A 21,087-nucleotide genomic window follows, 5' to 3' on the forward strand; every position below is an offset into this window, starting at 1 on the left:
GTCGGGTGGGGGAGGGAGAGGATAAAGGGGAGCTGATCTCAAAGAGTTCAAGAAGAAAGAAAATGTTTTGAAAATGATGGCAGCAACGGTACAATTATACTTGATCTAATTGACTTGTGGATTGTTATAATGCCTGTAAGAGCTCGCAATATAAAGAAAAAGAATAAAATTAAATTTAAAAATAAAAATGATAAAACTATATCTTTTAGTGGCATGAATTACACTTAAACACAAAGAAAACAAAAATCTTTACAACGGGATCAATAAGCAATCTCATGATAAACAGAGAAGATTGGAGTGGTAAAGGATTTTCTTTTTCCTTAGATCGACAATCAATGACCACACAAACAGGAATTAAGAATTCAATGTATGAATTATATGTGGGTAAATATACTGCAAGGCTTCTTCAATGTGTTAAAAAGCAAATATCTCACTTGGAAGACTAAGATGTCCCCGACTCAAACCATAGTTTTTTCTTTTTCCTCCCGTGCATGTGAAAGCTGAGCATTAGGGGGTATGGGGGGAGGGACTGTAGAGCTCATGCATCTGAATTCTGCCATTGGTGAGAAATATGGACTCTACCATGGCCTGCCAAACAAATAAATAAAAAGTGCAACCAGAATTCTCCTTCGAAGGGCGTATGGCAAGACATCACTTCGCGCTGTCAGTAGGGACATGTCATCAGAAGGGACAGTCCCTGGAGAGTAGTATTAAATCTGCCTTGGGCTGCAAGACAAGTGAGCAGTTGTTTCTTGGATGAAGTACTGCCAAATTGGTCCTGAGAAGTAAGAATGGCAAGACTCTGCGCCTTTATCAGAAGAAAGCAGATCTTCTCTAGAGAAGAGTATCTTGGTAGGGGAGAAGATCTGTAAAAAGAGAGCAAGATCTCTCAACAAGATAGATTGACAGCAGGTGCAACACTGATCTCAGATGCAGGGACAATTGTAAGTATGGTACAGGGCTTGGCCATATTCTGTTCTATTGTGCATAGGGCCCCTATATGTCAAAGCTGACTGAATGACCCCTAACAATATAACAATATCTTCTGAACAAATACAGCAAGGGTTTCCTGAGTTTCCTACACAATAGGATCTAGGATCTTCCATGAGGAGTAAGGAGGAAACAGAAGGGTGTGTGCAGATAGGCTAAGAATGTGCATTAGCAAGTGGATCTCTAATGACATGTTTAGAGATGGGAAAACAAGAGTGGCTCTAGCACTGCCTTGCCCACTGAAAGCCCTATGACTACTGAAGACTGACTGCCTTGCGCTGGCCACATATGATTTAGGAAAGTACAGGGATTAAACATTAACAACACCAACAACATCATTCCATGCATCACTGGCTTAATTTGGCATTTAAGATTTATTATCTTTCCATTGCCCATCCATTCCTACATCTATACTATTCTATTCCAAATATTCTTCCATTTCTAATCTCACTAATTTCATTTTGCCATCACTCCTGTTTCCAGACATTCCATTCCAGTCTGCATAAGTATAGGTTATTCATGTATCCACGATTCCATATTTAATTATGCTTTCTTACTTACGGTCTGTCACTAAACTGTGATATCTAAAAGTATGTCTATGTTGTTTGCTGCTGCCGACCCAGTTTTATAATATCAGACAGAGTATGCACTATGCTAGTGTTTGCTGAATGAATGAATGAATCTAGTATGGTCTGGGAGTAGATGGCTTACTGCCAATTTCTAGGCTAATACTCTTAGAAATAAAACCACAAGAAATTGAATTGGATTTTTGATTATCTGAATGCCACCTCAATATCTTGAAAGACCTTCCATCATCAAAATAGACAAGAATAACTATCTAGGAAAAGCAAACGAGTTCATGAAATGATGTCCTACCACCCAGTGGCATCTCTATCCTGTGCATACTCCTTCTGCTACTAGAGATAAGTTCCTAAATTAGAAAGTTGGATCTGCCATTCCATCTCTTAAAATTCCTGTGTCAGACATTCATTTGTGCATGTATTCATTCATTCTTTAAATACTTACTTTAAAAGTGAAAGAAAAAATACAAATTAGTAAGAAGGAAGGAGGGATCATAAAGGGAAAACAACGTGTTGAAGTAACATGTTTTTGAGTATTAGAGATTGTCAGGCAACTAGCTCAGGCAGAAGATCCTTGAGGTGAAACTTTGAAAAAGAAGCCATGAAATGAAATACATGCACTCAGACAAGACCTCATCAGGTTAATTGTCTTAGCCCAACACACGCGGAGCCTGGCGCCACACCAATTAGAAGATTTTCACGTAGAATTTTGAAAGTATTTCATTAGAAATAGTTCAAATTTTCTACCAAGAGCATAGGGAGTGGTCTTCAATTTTTATAATGAATAGGTGAATTCATGAATTAAAGAGTAAAATGGTCCTGATGAAGACAATGCAAATAAAAATTGAATAGCTAAACAGAAGATTTCCAAAAAGAGAAGTCAACAACAACAGGAGTTTTAAATAGTGTGGGGTAAGGAGAAAACAGAAAGATCAACAGAAGTTCCTCAAGTGTAGGTGATGTACTTGCCAGGGAAGCAAGACACTAACCCTCAAGCCTCTCTCATCACCGTGAGGGAGCCCATCATCCACAGCATATCCTCCTCTGACCGACTGAGGAAGGCATGGTACAGCATATTAGGAAAACCTTTGTAAACTATTGATTATTTTACAACTTTGTTTAACATCTTTATTCTTTTTAACATCTTTACTGAAATAGTATTTGCATGGCCTTTTAAATATATATTCAGTGGTTTTGAGTATAGACACAAAGAGGTATATTCATCACCAGGATCAACTTCAAAATGTTTTTGGCATTAAAAAAATGAAATTCCATAACTATCAGCAAGTACTTGCCATTTTCCTGAATACCATCTCAACCTTATGTACCATATATGCTCGTGTATAAGCCGAGTTTTTCAGCATGTTTTTAATGCAGTTTTTGTGGTAAAATTAGGAGCCTCAGCTGATATTCGGGTCAGCTTAGACTCGAGTATATACGGTACTTCCAAAACAACTCAAACTCACTGCCATCAAGTTCATTCCAACTGATGGAGACCCTGTATGATCGGGAAGAACTCTTTGCAGGAGTAGAAGGTCTCATCCTCTCATATGAAGTAGCTGGTAGTTTCAAACTGCTGACTTTGTGATTAGCAGCCCAGCATGTGACCCACTCCACCACCAACACTATCTCAGATTTAGGCAATTACTAATCTGCTTTCTATCTCTACATACTGGTCATTTGCAAAAATGGAATTAAGAATATGTGGTCCTTTGGGACTGGTTCCGGACACTTATGTTAGCTTTTAAGATTCATTCATGTTGTGTTTTTATATAAATATTTCCTTTTTTGTTCCTTAATAGTATTTCTCTGTTGGAATACACCACATTTTGTTTGTTCCTGCACTAGTTTTTGAAATGTTGAGTTGTTTCTATCTTTTGGCTATTGAGCATAGCCCTGCTATGAACATGCACAGATACATATATCTGTTTCACCACCGTTAGTCTATCACTTTTTCATACTGTTGGGGCTTGATGTGAGACATCATAAATGTATATTAATAAAATGTGCAAATATTTGAAGTTAGAAAACCCAAAGAAGAACATAGTAGGCATTTTTCAAGCTGAAAGAACTAAAGAAAAAATTCAAGTTTCAATTTTGTGATATTGGAGAACTCCTACAGGCAAACAATTGAATGGTACACCCTCCCTTACTCCCTCACTGCCATTGAGTGGATTCCGAATCAGTGTGACCTCATAGTACAGAGTAGAACTGCCCAGTGGATTGTCAAGTCTGTAAGTCTTTATAGGAGTAGAAAAACCCATCTTTCTCTCACTGAGTGAAGCAAAAAGCATCAAATGAAGAAGTAAAAAATTCACCAAGTCAGTGTACCAAAAAGTGTGGTCGACATTCAGCCACTTCAGGAGACAGCAAATGGCTAATAAATCAGGAGCAGTAAAGGGCGAAGTCCAAGATACTTTGAAGGCAGCAGTGAAAAACAAGGTTCTAGGAATTGATGACATACCAATTGGAGTGCTTCAACACACAGATGCAGTGCTGAAGGTGGTCGTTTGTCTGTGTCAAGAAATTTGGAAGAGAGTTACCTGGCCAAATGACTGGAAGAAATCCATATTTGTGTTCATTCAAAGATAGGCAACACAGGAGAATATGGAAATTATTATACAATATCATTTAATGTTACAGGCAAGTCAGATTTCTCTGGAGATAATTAAAAATGGTTGCAGCAGTAAATCAACAGAAAACTGTCAGAAATCTAAGCTGTACGCAGAAAAGTATGTGGAATCAATTTAAAAATAGTTACATGAATAACAATGAGTACAAGGATGAATTGTACAGAAGAAAATGTTCTAGAATTGATTGTGGTGATGATTGTATAACTCTTCTTCATATGACTGAATTATTGAATTCAATGACATGTGATGAAGTGCCAATAAAACCATTTTTTAAAAAAGGATGTAGAATGAAAGGTAGTAGATGGATAATGGCTAAAAGCAGAGACACCAGAAATGAGTTTGTCAGTGCTTTACTGACTACACAAAAGCACTCAATTGTGTGGCTCATAATAAATTGTGGATAACATTACCAAAATATATAAACTCCAGATGCTTCTTTGTGCTCATGCAGAGCCTGCACACATTCCAAGAGGTATTCATTTGAACAAAGGAAAGGAAAATTTCATATTTCACAATCAGGAGAAGTTAGTGTCAAGGCTGTCTCCTTTGGTCATACTTCTTGAATCTGTACACTGAGCAAATAATCCAAGAAATCGATGTCTATGAAGAACTCATCGTTAGGACAGAAGGAAGACTTGTTAACAATATATGACAAGTTTACTTCCCGAAAGTGGAGAGAACTTCAAGAGCTTGCTGAGGAAGATCAATAGCTTTAGCCGCCAAGATGGATTACGCTTGAACATAAGGTAAAAGTGCCGACAGCTGGAACAATAAGCAATATGATAAACAGAGAAAAGATTGAGTTTATCAAGGACTTCATCTCACTTGGAGAATGATGATGGTCATCGCTGCACCAGTCAGGAAGTCAAACGAGGTAGTGAATTGGGGCAAATATGCTGCAAACAATCTCTTTAAAGTGCCATTGTGAAGACTAAGGTGCTCCTGACTCAAGTCGTAGTATTTTCAGTTGCCTCATATGCATGTGAAAGTTGGGCAACAAAAGGCAGCAGAAGATGAATTGATCCCTTGAATTATGGTGTTGGAGAAGAATATTAAATATACTGTGGACTACCAGAATTACAAACAAATATATAACTGAAGAAGTACAGGTGGGCAGAAGCACAGCCAGAATACTTGTACAGGCAAGAAACTTTTCCAAAGGAAGATGCTGAGACATGGTCTCAAGTACTTTATCATCAGAAGCTTGCAAACCCCACTGGAGTGCCTCATGCTTGGTGGGACAGCAAAAAGAACAAAGAAAGACGCTCAGCAAAATAGTTAATCCAACAAGGATGAGGATGGCACTGGGCCGAGTTGGTTCTGTGGCACACAGAATGGCAAGAGGGGTAACCGACTCAACCTGCCTACCAATGAAAGCAAGCCGTTTTCAGTCCTTTTAGAAATATACCTGGAATTGAAAATGGTGAACTACATGGTAAATCTGTTTAAACATTTAGAGGAACTACAAAGCTCATTTTCTTAGTGGCTACTCCATTTTCTGTGTAAGTGGATAAGGATTCTAATGTTTTCATATCTTTGTTAATACTTGTTAAGATCAATCATTTTTATGTGTTTTCTCTGTGGGTATGGACTGATATCTTTTTATGACTTTAAGTTGTACTTCAAAATGAGCATCTTTTAGGGGTGGGAGATGAGGAATGGAGGATAACTAACAAGATAAGTTTATTGCCAACATACTAATTTCAAGTCATTGTGACCCTACAGGAGAGGGTAGAACTTTTCCTTAGGGTTCCGAAGGCTGTAAATCTTTACTGCCTCAACTTGTTCTCAAGAACAGCTGCTGGGTTTGAACTGCCAAACTCTGTTAGCAGCCTGGATACCTGTTAATTCTGGTGAAGTAAAGTCAGTATTCAATATGAGGAAGACGGTACAATGTGACCAAGCCAAGGAAGACACAGAGAACTATGCAAGGATAAAGGATAATGACAGTAAATATCATGTGATATATAATTATATAACAACAGCAATAATAGCCAGAAAGTTATGGTGGGCATTTATACTCACCGTGTGGTGTAGAATTGGCCCTCTGGATTTCAAAGGCTCTCAGTATTTGCTCGACAGACGACCTTGTTTGCATTCATTTATCAGGCCGAAGTGTAACTCACAATGCCACTCGGGCTCCTTTTGTTGAGTGGAAGAGACAAGAAAAGATGTTCTTATCATTCTTACCATGTTCTCATTTTTAAGATGAAAACACGAAATCTTTAATTACTGTGTATGATATAGACAGCCAGTGCTTTATAAATGTGCCTTATCAAGTTAAGGAAGTTCCCTTCAATTCCACCAGTGTTTTTATTAAGAAAGGGTGTTGAATTTTGTCAAAGCTGTTTCTGTACTGAGAGGTTGTGTGGAACACAGTAAGTCCTCTTAATATGGTTCATTAATTCATTGATTTGGGGATGTTTAGCAAACCCTGAATCGCTGGAACAAATATCACTAGGTCATAGAACATACTCTTTTCTGTTAGCTACTATTTTGTGGAGGATTTTGATGACTACATTCATAAGATAATGGTCAGTCATTTTCTTAAAATTTTTTTGTCTTATTTTACAGTCAGTATAAAACTTGTTTCATCAACTGTACTGAGGGATGTCTTTACCAAGAACTTGTATCATTTCTTTTTTAAATATTTGGTGAAATTCACCAATAAAGACATCTAGGCTTTGCTTTTCTTCACAAAATTTTTTAGTAAGTACTTTACCCACCTTCATTTTATTTTGATGTAATATGTAGGACAGTGATCTACCCTTTTTCCAGGGCAATTCTTCCAGTCCCATTAATTTAAATGACTCATCTGGTACCTCTGAAATGGAATGTGCCACTTTTAATATGTGAGGGGCCTCTGTAAAGTTCATAGAAAAATATCATCATTTTTTCATTGAATTTCTATGAACTCTTTGAAGGCTGCTCACAATCTAAATTATTTAAATTATGTCTCTTCTAGCTTTCTCTTTTATTCCACCGATTCTACAATCTTTAGATTATTTGAGCTTTAAATACATTCTGCTGCCCTACAAGCTTCACTCTCATTACACATCCACCAACTCTTATGGAGTGCCTAGTAGGAGCAAAGCAAATGCACTAAGGATTAAACAGTGGTCAGAGTCGACCAAATCCCCTTCCCTCGATGATTTTAAAAAACTAAAATACATAATATGCTGAAGCTATAATAATTGCTATAGACAAAAATTAATTACAGCAGGGGAATAGGTGACTTGAGGAAGGACCTGAGAATACTAAATGGGAAGACTAGCAAAGGCTTCCCTGGAGGAAAGCATTCCAGCTAGTGAAAATAGCAAGTGTGAAGACACTAAGGCTGGAATAGGCAGGGAGTATGTGAGAAATACAGATCCCTAGTGAGAAATCATCCCCAGACTAGATATTGGGATGCTAACTTCAATGTCAGTGGTTCAAGCCCATCAGGCTCTCCAATAGAGAAAAGTAGGGCTGTCTGATTTGAAAAAGGTTTATAGTTGCAGAACCCCTATGTAGGGTTGAGAGAAATTAATGGCAGCGGGGTTTTGTGTCTTATGGGAGAAACAGCAGGGAGGCCAGTGTTCTTGGACTAAAGGCAATAGAGGCCAGGCCGAAGAAGAGAGCGGTCAGACCATGCCGGTTCCTGCTGACAATGGAGACAACTTTCTTGCTGTTCTTCAAGTATTCCATAAAGAACAACCGTATGTGCAAGTGCACTCCTCAGAATATACCCCAGAGACTTGAAAGCAGGAATACAGACACTGTACATGAATGTTCATTGTAACATTATTTACAATAGCTAGAAACATGCGTGGTGAGACTTCACCTTACATACTTTGGACAAGTTGTCAGGAGAGGCCACAGCCAGAAACAGACATTGTTTTTGGTAGCAGGGTAAGGATAATGAGGAAGGCCCGCAAGGAGATATATTGACACCATGGCTGCAACAATGGGCTCACGCATAGGAACACTTGTTTGACTAGTGCAGGACCAGGCAGTGTTTTCTCTGTACATAAGGTTGCTATGGGTTGCAACCAACTCAATGGTACCTAACAACAAAATGGAAACAACCTAATACCCATTAACAGATGAATAAATAAGCAAAAGGAAAGATATCTACACAATGGAATATTCGTTCACAATAAAAAGCAATGAAGTTCTGGTGCATGGTGCCAGAGGATACAGCTTGAACCAATTAGGGTAACTGAAATGAGGCAGTCTAAGAGTCACAGATACTTTATGATTCCACTTACATAAAGCATCTAAAAGAAAAAAAATCATCCAATAGAAATGCACAGACAAAGTTTTATCTATTGTTAGTAAGGATGGGAAATGGGAAATGGGCAGTTACTGATTATTAATTAGATCTTCCTTCACAGCAGAGTGAATGCGATTTATGTGATGGAATTATACGTTTAAGACTGGTTGAAACAGCAAAAAATAACATATATTTTACCAAAATTTAATTTAAAAAATAATTTTATTGAGGACTCGTGCAATTATTATCACAGTCCATACATCCATCCATTGTGTGAAGAACGTATGTACATTTGTTGCCATCATCATTTTCAAAACATTTGCCTTCTACTTGAGCCCTTAATATCAGCTGATCATTTCCCCTTCCCTCCCCACTCCCTGCCACCTCATGAACCCTTCATAATTCATAAATTATTGTTTTGTCATATGTTACACTGTCCAACATCTCCCCCCGCCCTCTTCTATGCTGTCCACCCCCCAGGGAGGAAGCTGTATGCAGATTCTTATAATCTGTTCCCCCTTTCTACCCTACCTTCCCTCCACCCTCCAGGAATCTCCACTCTCACCACTGGTCCTGAAGGAGTCTTCTGCCCTGGATAACTAAAGATAATAAAGAAGGAAAATTTTCAACAGTTTTAACAGCTTTATTGGCATATAATTTTAAAAGAATATATTTCCATTTTAAAGATGTTATTCAATTTCAGTGATATGTTGTATGCATGGTAAAAAATTCTCACGTTGTAAGCCTAAACTTTACATCTAAGAAATGATGGCAAGTCATTTATCAGGAAGGTGACATGACCGAACCCACATTTCAGCAGGTCTGTGATGGCGCAGTGTTGGGAACAGACTGAGGGGGGCAGGGTTGAAGTCGAGAGCTAGTTGGGAAGCTGCTAGAATTGACATGAGGAAAGTTGGGAACTTTCACCAAAGAAGGTGCAAAAAGTGATTGGATTATGAATATATTTAAAGCTGTACTTCATTCCTCCAATTAAAGTGGAAAATCATAATTGCTCTCTCCTATGCTCCAAAGGTGATTGAGGTTTTATTGGCATTCTTTTTTGTTATTAAAAGATCATTTTATTGGGGGATCTTATAGATCTTATAACAATCTATACATCAATTGTATCAAGCATAGTTGTATATATGTTACCATCATTACTCTCTAGACATTTACTTTCTTTTATTCCATTTTTTTTATTGCCCTCATCATTCTCAAAACATTTGCTCTCCACCTAAGCCCCTGGCATCAGCATCTCATTTTCCCCTCCCTGCTCCCACTCCCTCATGAACCCTTGATAATTTATAAATTATTATTTTTTCATATCTTGCCCTGTCCAACGTCTCCCTTCACCCACTTTTCTTTTGTCCGTCCCCCAGGGAGGAGGTGACATATAGATCCTTGTAATCGGTTCCCCCTTTCCAAACCACCCTCCCTCCACCCTCCCAGTATCGCCACTCACACCATTTGGTCCTGAAGGGCTCATCGGTCCTGGATTCCCTGTGTTTCCAGTTCCTATCTGAACCAGTGTACATCCTCTGGCCTAGCCATATTTATAGGGTAGAATTGGGATCATGATAGTTGGGGAGGAGGAAACATTTAGGAACTAGAGGAAAGTTCTATGTTTCATCATTGCTACATCGCACCCTGACTGGCTTGGCTCCTTCCCGAGACTCTTCTGTAAGGGGATGTCCAGTAGCCTACAAATGGGCTTTGGATCTCCACTCCGCACACCCCCCTCATTCAAAATGACATGATTTTTTGTTCTGATGATTCCTGATAACTGATCCCTTCGACACCTCGTGATCACACAGGCGGGTGTGCTTCTTCCATGTGGGCTTTGTTGCTTCAGAGCTGGATGGCAGCTTGTTTAGTTTCAAGCCTTTAAGACCCCAGATAATATATCTTTTTATAGCCTGGCACCATCAGCTTTCTTCACTACATTTTCTTATTCACCTGCTTTGTCTTCAGCAGTTGTATCAGGAAGGTGAGCATCATTGAATGCCAATTTAATAGAAGAAAATATTTTTGCATTGAGGGAGTACTTTAGTGGAGGCCAAATTACCTTCTTCTACTCTAATACTAAACCTATAAATATAGGCAATAGATCTATTTCCCCATCCTCATATAAAAAATTTGCTCATGTACATGCCTTTATTTAGACCTCTATAAATGCCCTTTTCCTCCTAGCTCTTTCCTCTTTTTCCTTTGACTTTCCTCTTGTCCCACTCTCATGCTCAGTCTTCATTTGGGTTTCAGTAATTTCTCTAGGTTATGTTACCCTTGATCACACCCTACCAGGCCTCCTACACCCTCCTCACCACCGATTTGGATCACTTGTTGTTCCCTTGTCCCTGGATTTGTTAACACCACTTCCTTTCCCCCCACCTCCCCATATCCCATGTCCCCCAGAACTGTTGGTTCCGTTGTTTTCTCCTCCACATTGTTCATACACCTTATCTTATTTAGACGGATCAGCAGAGATAATAACATGCACAAACACAAGACAGAGCAAAATCAAGCAACAATATACAACAAAGCAACAACAACAAACCAATTGCAAAAACAAAACAAAATACAATAAGAAAGAAAATCGTGTAGTTAGTTCAAGGACTGTTGGTTGGCTTTTAGGAGTGTTTTCCTGCCCAGTCTGTTGGGGCACCACGGTCTGGTCCCAAAGTCCACCTTCAGCATTCCCTTAGGACCTCATCACTCCATTCCCTTGCTATTCTGTTGCATCCCCTTAGTGTTTTGCCTCGGTGTGGTGGGATCTGATCGGGTTCAATTCCCACACAGTGTCTCTGGTGTTATCCCCTATAGGGTTATGGGTCAGTGAGGGACGTCATGTCCCATAGACATTTACTTTCTATTGAGCCCTTGTTATAAGCTCCTCTTTTTTCCTCCCCCCCCACCCTAATGACTCCTGGATAAATTATAAATTAATATTATTTTCATATGTTACACCAACCACTGTGTCCCTTCCCCCTTGGTTTCTGTTGTTCATCCCCCTGGAGGGGTGGGTGGTGGTGGTTATGTTTTGATCATTGTGATCAGTTCCCCCTTGCTCCCCTTCTCTCACCATTTTTCCCCTACACTCCTGGTATTGCTACTCCCATTCCTGTTCCTGGATTCCATGTGCTGTGAGCTTTTATCTCTTATCTGTACCTTTGCTTTGGGTCTTCTGATGCCTGTTACCCGGTCCCGTAGACAACTCATGAACACAGGCTGGTGTGCTTCTTCCATGTGGGCTTGTTGCTTCTCTGCTAGATGGATGTATGATTAGCTTCAAGACTTTGAGATCCCAGATGCTTTATCTTTTGATAGCCAGGCACCATCAACTTTCTTCGCCACATTTGCTTATTCACCCATTTTGTCTTCGGCAATCATGTTGGATCTCCACTCCACACACACCTCTCATTCACAATGACATGATTTTTTGTTCTGATGATGCCTGATAACCGATCCCTTCGACACCTCATGATCACACAGCCAGCTAGAGACCCAGCAGTAAGGAGGAGGCAGCAAGCAGTAATCAGGAGCCTATGTTAACAAACCCAGGGACAAGGGAACAACAAGTGATCCAATCGGTGGTGAGGAGGGTGTGAGGGTGGTGAGGAGGAAAGAGCTAGGAGGAAAAGGGCATTTATAGAGGTCAAAATAAAGGCATGTACATAAGCAAATAAATTTATATATGAGGATGGGGAAATAGAACTATTGCCTATATTATAGATTGGGTGAGCATCACAGAATTCCAGTTTGTTAGAGCAAAGTGTTCTAATGAAGAGTATTGACATGAGGACAGAGAAAGAAATTTAAACCAAGTTTGGATCCACTTTAAAAAGACTTGGAAATTACCTAGACCAACAACTCCATTGGCTCTATGAAGAGAATGATGTACAAAGGATTAAAGAAGATCTTCCTAGGCCCTGTGATTAATAACTTAAATATGGACTAGAATGTGACCCAATTGTCCTTCCAGTTTCATTGACCTCAGCAGGAACCCACCTTAACAGGGCAACAGGAAGCAAATCCAATAGGAAGTGAAATAGCATTGGAGGCTCTTTGTCCCCATCAGATCACCTTTCCCAGGGATGAGTAGAATCCCTTATGAGGACATCTCCACGGGTGACTGACTGCATTAGAAAGAAACAGAGACTGGGACAGAGGAAAAGACTCAGAACGCGCCCGATGGCAGTGAGGTTGAGATCATGCTCTTCTCCTCCTACGTGTTCATTACTGAACCTCGGGGATGGTCTCTTACTTCCCTGGTCTTTAACCTCAAAATATAGGTTGTGTTTAGCATGGCAGCTAAATCCAGCCCAGAGATGGATTTAAGTTTGCTCTGCTTAAAAACCATTTTAATTATTTGGCACCGTCTATAAGTCAGAAAATTTCACACACACACACACACACACACACACACACACTGCATTCCTGTCATTTCTTAATGTGTGTACTGACCTTGCAACATTGGACTAACTTCATGCATGAGAGCCTCCATCTATGCGGGAGATAAGACTCACAGATGGCCACCATGCCCACATATGTATTCATTTAGTCTGTGTCGGCCTTGCCCCATGGGCTTCTCTAACGTGAGTTCACAGTCGGCCTAGCTCAAAGGGTCTCCGGGTCTGTGACGCGCTCATTCTCAGCATGCTTTGGCAAATATATCTCAAGTAAGTTTGATACACATGTCTTGTCTTGCTGAAGATCCCCCCCCCACACACACACCCAAGTTCCCTCAGGCTCAGCTGATTTCTCCATTCTTCTAATTATCTGAACACCTGTCTTCCCTGCAGCCTCGGCTGCTGGGTCTTGGTCGTGCAACTCCTGACACCATCAGTCCATCGGAACTTCATTCTTTCTCTCCTAAGTTAAATGGCCCAGCTTCTGCCCAATGTATTGAGGAGGGAGGAGGTGACCGACCTGACTCACTCCCAGAACAAATGTCTCTGTTGTTGTTATTGTTAGTGATGGTTGAGTGGGCTCAACAAAATGAAACATTACCTAGTACTGTGATACCTTCAGGGTTGTTCCTATATTTGAGTCTATAGTTTCAATTCTTTTACACTGACTTTGCTTCACTAAATGCAATGTCTTTTTCTAACAACTGATCCTTCTTGATGATGTGTGCCACATGAGTCAAAGTCTTGCCATCCTGGCGTCTAAGGAGCATTTTTGTTGTATTGCTTCTAAGACTGATTCAGTCATCCTTCTGGTCGACCGGGAACATCCAGTAATTTTGACAATACCATAATTTGAATGTATCCATTCTTCTGTCCTTTGCATTAATTGCTCAGTTTTCACACTTATATGAGGCAATTGAAATGAACGTGGCTTTAGTCTGCCCCTTTCGTCCTCAAAAAGACATCCTTGCATTTTACAATTTTTAACGGGTCTTCTGCAGCAACTATTTCTGCAGAAAAATTATAAATGCATCTTCTATGAGAATCAAAAGAAAAAGATTCAAGGAGAGAGAGGAGCGGAAATGTAATGCTTTCATTGCGAAAACCTCCTTGGTAGTGTATAAGTGGTAGCTGCTGCCTCTATTAAAGAGAGGGCAGTGTTAATCCTGACCATTCAGCCAGCTAGAGACCCAGCAGTAAGAAGCAGGAACCAAGCAGTGATCAGGAACTCCTACTGAGAGGCCAGTGTAAGCTGACAGAGGCCCAGGAACAGATCTGTCTAGGAAGTGGCTTGGGAAATGTGGGATAAATTGGGGACAGGAATGCAGGACGAGGTCATCCTAAAACCAAAATTAAAGTTCCGAGAGCATTCTCAATATTACAAAATGGCTGGGAAGGCATCATAATTTAAAGGGTAGCAGGGTAGAAAACACATCAAACCTGAAAGGGAAGCAGCATTCTGTAATAAAAGAAATAAGGTGATTTGAGTGGAATCCAGGATGTGGTGGGCTAAGAAGTAATGTACAATCATGACATTGAGTCATGACAAATACAGAATGAAGCAGCGTGGGGAAACCTAGACAGCAAATTGGGCTCACAGTAAAACCGCTGGACCCAAGATCCCCTGAGGGAATGTGGCAAAGAGCTGGCTTCTAATCTAAAGACCCCAAACCCTACACCCAGCTAGAAGGGTCGGATGGAAGCATGCAGTGGCTGTGTGGCAGGAGGCATGTGGGCATGGACGGAGCTCTCAGGCTCTTCCCCTCCGGAATTTGGGCCATTCATATCCAAGATTGGCCCTTTGCAGACACAACTTGCTGCAGCAAAGCAAGCTGATGCTAACATTCGGGTCAAACTGGCTTTGCTTTGTCATGAGGCAGAGTGGGCTCTTCTGCAGCTGATCTTTGTGAGAAGCCAGGTGGAAATGGGGACAATTGGGAGTCTCAGGTTATAGTTCAAAAAGATTCCATGTTAAAATTCTACAAGTTGAAGCCTACCATTAAGCTATATGATTTTATCTACAGATACTGAGGGCTTGTGGTTTCCCTTGGCTGCCTCAGAAAACATCTTACACGACAACCATGAGATCTCTGGATCCCTCTGTGCTCAAGGGGCTTGTCACTAGATTTGCCTGCCAAGCACTGAGTACCGAGAGACTGGGAGCAGAAGAAAGAATTGTGTTAGACTGGAAGAAGGCTGTTTTCTGTTCCCTCTCACCCCCTGGTAAACAGTCTTGAGCTCTGTGCCATGCTGCTCCACCCCTTCCCAGGCGGGGAGCCTTTGGGTAAATGAGCAAAATCAGCATGATTTCTTGCACAATACTTGAAAAATTACAAATGCATCTTGTGTGAGAATCAAAAGAAAATGATTCCAGGAGAGGGAAGAGAGGAAATTTAATCCAGCAAGCCTTTCTTGGGTGTCCTTTCAGTGCCTGGAGCCCCACTAGCATAGGGAGCTGCTAACTGCAAGACCCGCAGTTTGAATCCACCAGCCACCATGAGGATTTCTGCTCTCTTACACTTACCCCTCAGAAACACAAAGGATCAATGTACTCTATCCTACAGGGCCACCATGAGCGAGAATCTATTTGATGGCCAGGGGCATTTTCCTTTGTTGGTTTGTTTTCTTCAGGCACCAGCTTCTCTTGGATAATTTGGAAATGATGGTAAATAAAATATTGAGCCCCTTGCCCTCAAGGAGCTGTCAGGATGTTCAGACAGACATTTCTGTGACAATTCAAGGTGATGTGGCTTAGCTCTTCCCGGATAGTGAGAGTAGGGGTAGAGTAGGGCTTGCGGGGGGGGGGGGGGAAGGCGTGAAGATTAAGTCTTCACATGGAAAGCAACACTGAAGATGGTCCTTAATGGAGACGTGTAAACTGCTCTGGGGGAAAGGGAAGCAATGAGGTTCAGAAGCCTGAAAACAGTACCCATGAGAATTACATGTATAGGATTGTAAAAGAATTCTGGAGAGATGGTAGCATAAACAGACCATCATTCTCACCACCACCACCACCCCACTCCCACACACAAATACAACGTGGAAACATTTGACTTTGAGGAACCCTGAATTGGGAAAGCAGCAGGGAACTGGAGACGGGCAAGAATCCACAAGTCAGCAAAGGAGTCACACACAACTCTCCCTCTTTGCCTGTCTGTCTCTTGAGCGCAGCAGACCACGGGCTGCCATGAACTGGGGAACTGGTCCCAAGAAAAGCACGTGTTCCTCTAATTACCACACATCGTGCCTGTACAAACAGAGAGGACTCCAAGCCTCCACTCTAAAATTAATAAGGCAGACTTCCCTTGATGTTTATTTGGAGTTTGTTCAACTGGACTTTCAGCTACAAGCCCACTGTCAAGTACAGAAAGATCCCTCCATTGAAGTCAGCGGTCATTGTCAATAGGCAACCTGCCTCCCTGCACACCCTGTAGCTCAGGCCTTTGAAACAAACAAGACAGACCTCCCCGAAAGTCCATTGGGGTCTGTCTGTCTGCACCTGCTCCCAGTCAGAGCTGAGCACTGCTGGCTGAAGCTGCTGTGTGCTCAAACACAGGCATCTTGAGTGGCCCATCGCCAACCTACAGCAAAGGTGCCTCTAACAGCCATAGGCATACCTCCTTCAGGAGTCTATTTAGAGAGTTATAGTCCCACTACCACCTCCACCACCCCAGTAACTATTGGCTGCTGGAATGATACAAACTCTTCAAAAAGGTCCCCTACAGACCAAGAGGGGGTTCATCTAAGAGAAGACAACCCCAGTTCCTCCAATCCCCAGCTGCCAAAGAGACACTGGGGCATTGAAGTCACCAAAACAGATCTTTTGGTATCTTTTTCTGGGCTATGCTAGTCTCTCTTCCTTAAAAAGTGGAGAGGCTTTTGGGGCTTCCCGTGAAAGTCAGTTCAGTCAGAAGCAGCTCCCACACCGCAGACAAGAAACCTCAGATAAAAACAGAAGCAAAACCCAAGGGGGCTTCTGTGGGTGGGTTCTGACTGAAAATGTAGTTGCAGAAACAAAAAGGCCAGGGGGTAAGGAATGAGTCCTCCAGTGGACAAATTGATCACAACATGTTTTCTGGTGTGTTTTCAAGAAATTGAAAGTTGAGCATTGAGATCTGGAAATTTAGAATCCTAATCCAACCAGGGAGAGAAAGGGGGATACCACAGAGAGGAAGAGAAAATGGAACGGAAAAAAAAACCCCTAAATACTGGAATTCAACACCCTTTTTTAATGTAAACCATAAAGAAAATTAGAAGTGTAAATAAATTCCTCAGCATGACTCAGGGTATTATATAAAAGCCAATAGCCGACAGGATACTTAATAGATAAAGACAAAGAGTTTCCCCTTGAAATCAGGAACAAGTCCATGATGATATTGACTTCTGCTAAATATTATAGTAAAAATATAGTTACTTTTGCTAAATATTGTAGTAGAAATCCTAGCAACAGAAATAAGACAAGAAGAGAAATAAAAGGTACCCAGATTTGATAAGGAATAGCATTTTCATAACTCATGACTACTAAGATCTTCTAGAAAAATCCCAGAATCCATAATAAAACTTCTAAAGCCAATAGAAGGATTTAGCAACATTTCTTGGTAAAAAGACAATAAACTAAAATTAGTTGAGAACGAGAAATGAGAAATTTGAAATGGATACAAGGGGAAATTCCATTTCTAATAGCATCTAAAAGACTCAAATACCTAGGCATTAAGCTAATCATTGTGTGTACACAATGAAAGCTAGTTAAAATGCTGAAAGAGGTTTTAAAAAGTTAAATAAATGCAAAGAATTTCCATGTTCATAGATCAGGAGATGTAATATTTTTGAGATGTCCCTATTGAGCAAAGTAATCTATTGATTCCAGAAATTCTAACCGCCATCTTTACAGAAGTAGAAAAACCAGTCCTCAACTTTATATGGATGACAAGGGGCCCCAAATAGCTACAGCAATGTTTAAAGAGAAGAACAACGTCAAAGGAATTACACTTCTTGGTTCAAAATACATTATACAGCTAGAGAAATCATTTAACAGTGTGGCACTGGTATAACAGACACATACCTGCTGCCATGGAGTTGATACTGAGTAATAGAAACCCTGTGGAAGTGATTCTTAGAGTTCCGGAGGCTGTGGATTATTACAGGAGCAGACAGCCTCATCTTTCTCCTTCAGAGCTACAGAGAGGTTTGAACTACCGACCTGGCAGTTGTCAGCCTAGCAGGACTCTGTAACAAAAGCATACATAGACTTATGAAATAAAATTAAAATCCCAGAAATAAACTCACACACCTATGGTCCATCTTTTTGGTCTTTTTGATAGGGACGGAATAATCTCTTCAATAAATGTTTGGGGAAAATTAGATTTCTTCATGGAGAAAGATTAAACAGGACTTATGCCCCACACATACACAGAAACACATTCAAAATGTTTTGATTCAGAAACTAAAAGTGCAAATGAAAACTAAAAAAACCTGAGAAGAAAATGTAGGGGCAGCACCGTTTACGTTTTTCACAGCAAATTATCTAATATAGCAACAAAAGAAGAAAGAGCAAAATCAAAATAAATACAAGACGACTCCAGACAGTGTAAGCAAGGAAAAAAAAAACAGAATTGAAAAGAGTGAAATGGCACCATCCTGCTGCTGCTAGCAGCTTCCCTCCTCAGCGCTCCCCGGTCGGGGACCCTCGTGTTGAATCGCTACCACGCGCCTGTCGTCGTCGGTGCCCTGTCCACTGAGCCTTAGAAGGATCATCATGTCACTAAAATTCAAAGCTGGGGGGAAATGGTTGAAGCCAATCAGCCTGGGCAGCTCTCCATCGGAGGTCTCAATGTAGACAAAGGAGCAAGCCCTGGAGGCAGCCGTGTTTAGCAAAATGGGGATGAATCGTGGAAGGGCTCTTCCTGAGCGACCTAGGAACAAACAAAACAGAGGGTTTGTTTCTGTCACTTTGAAAGTCCATCGGATGCTAAAGATGAAGCCAGAGATAAGAATGGAAAGCCAGAGATATGATGGAAAAGCAATCAAGGTCGAACAAATGCCCAACATTTGAAAATCATAGACATGGACCCCCAACGCATCCCCAAAACAGAGATGCCCTGGAGCGCTTCTAGGTGGTGGAGGAAGCAGTGGGGGAACCAGGGTACCCCCTCCGCATGGGGGGAGGGGGCCATAGAGATGATGGTGGTAATTCCATGAATCTCACCATGAGCTCTTCCAGGGGACCTCTGCCAGGAAAAAGACCCTCCACCACGCAGGGCAGGACCTTAAAGACTGGCTCCTCTGGGACAGGACCCACCACCGGTGGACTGGGAGGAAGAGCTCCTGGATCCCATGGATGAGATAGTTACTGTGCCCACCACGAAGAGAACCCCTGCCCTCCCACGGAGATGTTTATTTGACCCCGAAAGACGATGAATATTCTACTAAGGACCATTATTTAAGCAGAAATTACCCCAGTTCTTGTGATACAAGAGGTTCTGCACGCCCACCAGGAGAGTATACGTATCGTGATTATGGAGATCCCAGTTCCCGTGATCGCTATCCATCCAGAGGCTGGAGTGAAGAGATGACTATGGCTGTGATCGGACTATTCCACCTTTCCACTGGAGGCTCCCACGGCGATTCCTCTGCAAGGTGTGCTCATGCGCGCTGTACCACCCACGCCCCGGCCCTGCCGCCTGAAGGTGACAACAGCTCACAGGACCGATCTGGTGGGAGTCGAGACAGTTTCTCAGGCAGCCAAAGTGATCTCCTCCTCAAGTGACTGTGACCGGGTGGACAGACAGGAAAGAGGGCTTCCCTGTTCCATGGAGACGGGCATCCTCCTCCACGTGATTCCTACAGCAAGCAGTTCAAGCCGTGGAGCGTCAAGAAGTGGTGGCCGTGGAGGGAGCCAAGCTGATAGCAGAAGCGGATACTAAAAGCAAACAAAACTGTGGCCCCAAATCCCTGTTCAAAGAAACAATCACCAAAAAAAAAAGAGGAAACTATTCTGTCACAACTATACCCGACTATTAAGGAAAAACTGTGTTACTTAAAAAAAAATTCCTGTATTACCGTAAGTTCTCCTCCCATAATTTTCATGTTCTTGTGAGGAACAAGTAAAATCTGCTTAATTTTGTTTGATTTTATGACATAACTTTCAACAAGCCAAAGTTAAAGGTGGAAGACTTGACTTGTGGACTAGTTAAATTATCTTAAAGTGCCCCTTCTGTGCCCCTTACTAGTTGATACTTCCCTGTAAACGAGACAAGCAAGACTAAGATCTTCCGTGAACCTCTAGCCTTCTAAAATGGAGAGATGACGCATCCTGCCTATATATAACCAAGCTAGACATTAGAAGGGTGCTTGGGTTTGCTGCCACTCTTAAGATTTCAGAGTGTCTTCAAACTGAAATCTCACAAATGCTCTCAGGGTAAAGAAGTCGAGATCAGATGTTTCCGTAAGGGAAGTGCTATTCATTCAGTCAACCCCAAACAAAATAATCATGTTGGCCTCTATGTCCCCTTTCTGACATTTCCTTGGGAATCTACAGGAGCCTCCTCTTTCCCCCTCCCCCATGAAGACCATTTAAAGTGTGTTAAGCAATTACAAAACACTACACAAAAAGTTTGGCCAAAAAAAGATAATAGAACTTTTTGAAGGTTCTCATGAATGGGAGCTCATAAAATTTAAGAACCTATGTTCTTCAAAAGACTACCAAACTAGTGAAAAGATAAAGCAGTGACTGGGAGATTAACTTTGGAAACAATATAGCAAAAAGAATCCAGTAATCAAAATAAATGTAAAACTTTAACAACAGAAAGGTAAACACTCCAATCATAAAATGGACAAAGAACTTGAATAGGTATTTCACCAAAGATAACATTCAAATGGCCAACAAAAAACAAAAGGATGATCTGTGTCATTGAGATAGTTAAGGTTTATTGTGCCAACCTGGTCGATAAACACATGTGTGGTTAATTGAAGGGCAGAGGGATAAATGGCTCGGTGAGCCTCGCCTTTCTAGTTCTCAGGTTTCTTGCTCGCTGATGGTCAGACCAGAGTGCAGCTGCCTTAGTCTATTCCCTGCTTCAGCTGACAAGGCTCACTTCCTGCAAGATATCCCTGAGGAGAAGCCAAATGGACCTACCCTGACGCAGCCCTGGGTGCTGAAGTAGCCGTATGAAGACCCCGGCCCGCGCTGAGATGCTCACATGCGCTCTGCAGTCAGCATCATT

General features: G+C 41.4%; 1 pseudogene; it reads left to right on the forward strand.

Moving 5' to 3' along the window:
• The first annotated feature begins 7,834 nt into the window (after positions 1–7,834).
• Positions 7,835–19,788, forward strand: LOC142460939 (RNA-binding motif protein, X chromosome-like; annotated as a pseudogene).
• The last annotated feature ends 1,299 nt before the right edge of the window (positions 19,789–21,087 follow it).

The sequence above is a fragment of the Tenrec ecaudatus genome, chromosome 11, assembly GCF_050624435.1.
Source record: "Tenrec ecaudatus isolate mTenEca1 chromosome 11, mTenEca1.hap1, whole genome shotgun sequence".
Classification (NCBI taxonomy): Eukaryota; Metazoa; Chordata; class Mammalia; order Afrosoricida; family Tenrecidae; genus Tenrec; species Tenrec ecaudatus.